Below are 7,318 nucleotides of genomic sequence, written 5' to 3'. Positions count from 1 at the left end.
ATGAGAAGGTTTTTGTTGTGTTGCTCTTATCTAATATTAATGTAAGCTGTTAGTGTCAACTACAAACTAACATTAAATATTTGCCTTGGAGGCCAGTAAAGGCAGAGATAAGACCGAAACTGGGATCACGCATGCTTCTGGTTTCACCGTCCGCGAAACTATCAGGAGAAATGATGAAGGTGATATTAATCCCATCTGGCTGCCAGGCCCCTTCCAGCACCTGCAGGGTTTTTTTATGTTACGTGCCGGGCACTCTGCTTGGTGCTAGGGATACAGTACTACTGCTGTGACCACTATGCCTACCAGCAATGGAAATATAAGTCACCCCAACACATCCTTACTCCGCACCAAACGCTGTTCTTAGCACCAGCTTCTATGCACCTAGTCAGTCATTGAATCCTCCAAACGATGAAGAACATTGTGTGTATTATTCATATTTTACAAATAGGAAAACGGAGACACGTGAAGGTTACAACTGCCCCAGGTCACGCACCATGAAATAGCAGAGCCAGGTTGGGGGAACGATGACTAACAAGATAGGTTCCCATCCTGACTTCAGAGAGCTGGTACTCTGGGAAGGGAGATGGGCCATTAAACGCACAGTGGCAGTTAAGTGTGGTTGGTGCCGGAGCAAAGGAATATGTAGCAAAGGCAATCGACTGAATTAGGAGGCCAGGCAAGATTGCCCAGACAAAGTGTTGCACGGACTATGTCTGATGGCTGGGGGTGGGGGTGGGGGGTGGTATCCGCGGAGCTTGGGATAAACAGTCTTCCAGGAAAGGATGTTGCATGCCCAAGGCCAAAAAGAAGCTAAATGTAATTGGGATGTTACGAACAGAGCAGGGGGGTGGTTTGAGGCAGAAGGCAGCAGCCTTGAGAGGGAAGGAAGGCTCTGTGAGTCACATTAAAGATGCACTATCTCTAGTGAAGGGAAAGCATCATTAGAGTGTTGAGCAGGGAAGTGAATTGTTTGTATTTGGGTGCTGTGGGAGAATTGGTTAGGGTTTAGGTAGAGGCAGAGAGATGTGAGAAGAAACTCTTTAGTAATAAGGATGAGAAATAATAGTTCCGTGAACTACGGCAATGGCCTTACGAATGGGGAGAAGATGGATTGGCAAACAAATGAAGAGGTGGAGCTGTTAGGTTTGGTGGTTGACCAGAAGCCAAGTATTCAGGCCGGGGAAACTGGGTCCATCGTGGTGCCACATGCTGATGGAACGAACAGGTCAGACCCTCCCATTCCACCCCTCCCCCCACAGCACCCCCATATCCCATGTGGAATCTGGAAGGGTGGTCTTGAGCCAATGGAGATAGAAGACTGGGAAGTCTCTATAATAAACAGAGGACCCCATGAACACCTGTGTTGAGGGTGATGTTGGTGCCTGGCCTGGCCCCTCTTAGTGTGGGGACACTGCCCCCCAGATGTTGAGTGCTCCAGTGGACAGAGGCCAACAGCTGGTTGACTCTCCAGAAAAGTGTTCTTGGCTCACAGGAGTTGTCTTTGCTGGAGATGATGAGGCAGATGCTTGAAGACCATGCCCTCCCCACCAGACATATCCTGTGGCTGGCCAGTGAAGTAACAGGTATGGTCATAGAAAGACCCAGACTCCTCACTTCATGGTGGGACCACTCTGTGGCTTGACTGATGGTACCAATGCCCCCTCGCCCCGTAGACCAGGCTGAGACTCTCTCAGAAACCAAATTCCACCTCTCCTCCTTTCTCTCTCTTGATCCCCTTCTCTCCCTCCCCATAATGCCCTGAATTGTGTTCTCTCATTTTAATACACGGAACCCTTAACTCCTCGTCCTCACAATGGGACTCTATTTGGAGACAGGGCCTTTAATGAGGTAATTAAGTTAAAACAAGATTGTTAGAATGGGCCCTAATCCAATCTGTCTAGAAGAGGAAGAGGAAGGAGAGGAATCTGGGACACAGAGAGACACCTGGGAAACATGTACATAGAGAAACAACCCATGAGGAGGTAACAGGAGGGAGCCTGTCCGCAACATAGGGCCTCACCAGAACCCAACCCTGCCAACATCTTGACTTAGGCCTCCAGCCTCCAGAACTGTGAGAAAATAAATTTCAGTTGTTTAAGGCCTCCAGGCTATGGTATTTTGTTACAGCAGCTTTAGCAAACTAATACATTCCCTTTGACATTTTCCTAAAGAGGAACCCCCTCAGTAAGCCCCAAGTGCTGGTATCTTGGTCTCAGGCTTTGCTTCTGGGGAACATGACCCAGGACATCAAGGTGCTAAGGAAAAAATGTCTGGTTGTATTCCAAATGTGGCAGCCTTTTGCTCATTACTTTATTAACTTGTTAGGTGAGTTAATACCCGGGAAACAGAAGGCTGCCCCAGGGCTCCCCAGGTCAGTCTGTTCTGCAGTTTCTTCAGACTTTGGAGGACAAGGTCTTCAAGTTTCATCTGCGAACAGAGCCTCTGTCTCTTTCCCTCAGTTGCTCAGCCTTCCACATCTTAAAAAATAAAGTCTAAGTGAAAATAAGTTCTAATGTACATGAAAATTAATTTGTTCCTGGTTAAAATTGGAAAGAAGTTATTCAAACCAACTTCAGTCTATTAGAACGTAAGCATCTTTAAAGAAATGTCTTGACACCAAATGTATTCCACTTGGTTGTACCTTCTGGTTGAAGGGGCAAAATGAGTTAGAAAATGATCTGGGGTCAAATTTGAATTGGACCAGGTGTGGGATTGTAGATTCTTTACTATCCTCAACTTCAGGTGTTTTGTTTTGTTTTAAAGTTTATTCACTTATTTTGAGAGAGGGAGAGAAAGAGCGAATGAGGGAGAAGAAGAGAGAGAAAGAGAATCCCGAGCAGCCTCCGAGCTGTCCGTGTGGGCCTAAGCCCACAGACTGTGAGATTATAACCGGAGCTGAAGTTAGACATTTAACTGACTGGGCTACCCAGGCACCCCTGTTTTATTTTATTTTATTTCTTAATTAAAATTTTTTTATGTTTATTTATTCTTGAGAGACAGAGAGAGACAGAACACAAGCAGGGGAGGGGCAGGGAGAGAGAGACACAGAATCTGAAGGAGACTCCAGGCTCTGAGCTGTCAGCACAAGAGCCAAATGTGGGGCCTGAACCCATGGACTGCGAGATCATGACCTGAGCCAAAGGCGGACACCTAACCTCTGAGCCACCCAGATGCCACATGTTTTATTTTATTTTTTTAAACAGAAAACTAAAAAAAAACTAAAGAAAAGAAGAAAAGAGTTTCAAACCTCCCCAAACCTCCCATATGGGGAGTTTCCCTCTCCCCGTAACACCCTGATTCTTCTGATAATAAAATGGGTATTTCTCGCAAAGACGTTATCGGTTGTTGGGTCCCTCCCATAAGAAAAGTCTCCCCTCCTTGCCCTTTGCATGGTGGTCACAGCCCATCCTGGTGCACCTGTTTCCATTCGTGAACTTCAACTCTCTGCACCTTTCTGTCCTCAAGTTCCCCAGCCAGCTCTGCGTGTCAAGTAAACCTCTCCCAAAAGACTTGGAGTCTGGCTCAGCAGTATTTATTGAAAACTCATTATGTCCTGTTTACGTATTCTGCAATCCGAGCGTGCACATTTCTGATACACACTAATGGGAAAGTTTTGGCCAAAGAGGACTCAATTGTTCTCGCTCTGTCCTGTCCCGTGATATCAAACATTCATCTGTGGAACACATCTGAAGCCTTTTGTCCACTAGTGGCTACAATGGTTAACCTTCAGAGAGAGAGAGGAACAGTGAGAGAGAGAGAGAGAGAGAGTATTGGGGATGGTAGTGTTGATTTTATTAGCTTGGGACACTATTTATGCTGTGTTTTCAAGGAAATCTCAAAATCCCAAAAGTAAGTCCTCAAGCGTACAGTTTATTTTGCTAAGTCTCTGACAGTAAACTGACCGAGAGACCCTGGAGGTGTCTGAAATGTTGGAGGGAAGAAGAAAGTCTTTGCCTTTGCCCAGCAGAGCGGGATTCTTTACGCCTCACTAAAAGCTGCCTAGTGACCCCTGTTCAGATCAGCTTGAGACGTGACTCATGACAACTTATTAACATGGATTAGATGCATTCATTTTTTTGAGCGTACAATGACAATGGAGAAAACAGTGTAGACCTTTTAAAAGCAAGGACTTTCCAGAGATCAGGAATTCTATCCATGCCTCGTTTATTTTTGTAACATCACAGTGCTGACCGTGCCTGGTACGTAGTAGGCGATGAATAAATAAAGCTATGGGTAATGAAATTCTGGTTCATGCTGCAAGCCATAGAGCAATGTTAATCCTGCATTTTGCAACGGGCAGAAAGTCAAGTGTGACTCGAAGTCGCCTACTAACCCCGAGTTGTGTGAAACAGCTACTCTCTGCCATTACCTTGGTTCATTTCTTCATGGCAGCTATAGCCTTCACAAATGATCCTCTGCATTCCACTGCATCGCACTGAGTCCATATCTCCCAGCTAGAACGCAAGCTCCAGAGGACGCAAGTGTACATCTCGTTTGTAGCTGATCCCACGCCTAGATGGTCTCAGGCACGTACAGCTGGACACTAATAAGTTTTTTTGTTGAATGAACGAATGTATAAATAAGTGGGGGTGTAAAAGTATCAATTAAATAAATATGAAATGGGAAAATAATAGGTGCATTGTTTCATTAGACCCTATAAAAGAACCAGAATCTGTTTTCAAGAAATGTATCAGCTTCTTGGAAAGAAGAAACAATTATTGATCCCCGCCTCTGGCCTTCACTCTCCTACCTAATCGACCAGGCACCCCTGGTCTATTTCCTAATGGCACCGATAGCCATTAAATTACATCTCAATTAATTAATTAGTGAACAATGCTTAAGGTAAGTATGATAAGGGCACCTGGGTGGTTAAAGCGTCCAACTCTTGACCTGAGTTTGGCTCAGGTCATGACGTCACGATTATGAGATCGAGCCCTGCATTGAACTTGGTGCTGAGTGTGGAGCCTGCTTGGGATTTTCACTCCCTCCCCCCCACCTCTATCCCTGTCCCTCCCTTCCCCCCACTCTCAAAATAAATAAACATTTAAAGAAAAGAATTAAAGGGTGCCTTAGTGGTTCAGCGGCTTAAGCCTCTGACTCTTGATTTCAGCTCAGGTCATTATCTCACAGTTCATGAGATCGAGCCCCACATCAGGATCAGCGCTGACAGCCTGGAGCCTGCTTGGGATTCTCTCTCTCTCTCTCTCTCTCTCTCTCTCTCTCCTTCTCTCTCTCTCTTTCTCTCTGCCCATGCCATACTTGTGCTCTCTGTCTCAAAATAAAGAAATAAACATTTTAACAAAAATAAATAAGTAAATAAAAAAGAATTAAGCATGATAAAGCCTATTTCTATCCAAGCACACTTGCTCCCCATTACATCTTGATTTGTTCCAGATGCAAGGGCCCCACGGACTCCTCTCCCCTCCAGCAAACACAGGAGTAGAGGGTCGTAGAAGGGTCGGGAGGGAGAAGCTCTCCAAACGGCTAAAACATCTGAGGTTGGTTTGCATCACCAAAGTGGGCAGAATAGAACTGTGTTTATCCAAAAAAATTGGTAGGTTTCCACCATGCCTAAATTGAACCACCTTAATCTATGAGAAAACAGGCCCAGATCAATCAAGTGATATTTCCAAAGGCCGTACAGTTAACCGGGCACAGAACCGGGTTTAAAACTCTGACCAGCTGCCTTACCCCAGCCCCCAATGTCTAAGCCCCATTTTCTTTCCATGACAGCATGTGAAGTAGGAAAGAGCTTTCCTTGAGCTAGCCTAGGTTCTGATCCTTGATCTATCATGTTATTACCTGTATGAACTCCAAGTAGTTTATGTCCTGTGTCCAGGCCTCAGTTTCCACATCTATGAAATGGAGACACAGCATTTAGCTGGATGAACCAAATGAAATAATGTCTATCAACACCAGGTGTTTAATAACTGTCGGCCTCTCTTTTCATTACTAATTCCATGTACTTCCTCTCCACACTCAGGCCCTTGCTCTGTTTATTCACAAGGTTATGATATAATGAATCAACTCTTTAAATAAATATTTCTCTTCATGAGAATAAATAGCCCTAACTGTCCAAGTAGAGTTTTAAAAGTTCCCTAAGCCTTCCTTTCCCCATCCCCAGCAAACTTTGATCCAGAAAGAAAATAAATCTCATAAACATGACAAACCACAGTGTACTGCAAAGAAACCAGATACCCTTCCTTGTTTTTAAAAAAAATGAAATATGTGAAAAGGTAAAAACACTTGAATTTCCAGCAGACTCTCTGTCATCTTTGGCAGGTCATTTCATTTTCCCAGGCCTGTTTAAGGAGCCCTCAAAATAAAAATGGCCATCTCTTTTGCAAAGTGGAGAGCTCTAGGAGGAAATACAAGAACTTTCTCGAACATCTAAATACCTTTCAGGAAAATTTTGAGGCCCTGCACCAGCCTGTGGCGTGGTCCCTCAGATGACCTTGAGGACATTCCAATGCTGAGAGTCTCTTATTTAGAGGGCTCAATGGGCCCCCTGCTGCTTGGATGGTGACACGTTTATTTCGCTGCCTGGCCCCTCAGCGGTCCCTCCCCTTCCTCATGCATCAGTTCTGCCTTCTTTAACTCATCCATTCCAGCCCTGGCAACAGCTCCTCAGAGGGTTGGCTAGGCAACTAAACGCACAAATAGGATTTAAAAAAGAAATCTGGAAGTCTGTAGACTTACAGAAGAAAAGCGAGCAGTCCAGAAGAAAGTAATTGATAGGCTCGCTACCCTAGTTCCCCGCCATGCAGGGCCTGGCCTGGCCAAGAAGACAAGGCCAGGGAGGCCCGTGCCCTCGACAACAGCCTCCTTACAACACCCCCGGCACGGCCCCCACAGTGATCTCATTTTATGCATAAAGTGTGGCTGATCCAACGTTCGGCAGCCCTGCAGCCTATGCTCAAATGGCTGCTGCTTTTTCTTTCAAGGTAGAGTCAACAGGGTTCTAAGAAATCACACACAGGAACACAGAAAACAAACAAGCTCGTCGAATCCGCATGAAAGCCAGGCCGGGCTTATTTTCCCGGGACTGAACTCGGTTGGGAAACTTGAACGTTCCCTTGGAAATATCAAACTCTAAAACTTCCTTCTTTCTGGGCCCATCCCTCAAACTTTGTATCTTCTGGGGCGCACCTAGGGAATTGATGCTAGTCACATGCTTATGCTTAAAAAAAAAAAAATCACATTCTGTGAATTCTAGCTGAGGTGCTCAGATCGGTCTTCATGCAAACTATTCCTTTAATTTTTTTTTTTACTTTTTATTTTTTTACGTTTATTTATTTTTGAGAGACACAGAGAGACA

The sequence above is a fragment of the Crocuta crocuta genome, unplaced genomic scaffold, assembly GCF_008692635.1.
Source record: "Crocuta crocuta isolate KB4526 unplaced genomic scaffold, BGI_CrCroc_1.0 scaffold51, whole genome shotgun sequence".
Taxonomy (NCBI): Eukaryota; Metazoa; Chordata; class Mammalia; order Carnivora; family Hyaenidae; genus Crocuta; species Crocuta crocuta.
This window is presented reverse-complemented; position numbering follows the sequence as displayed.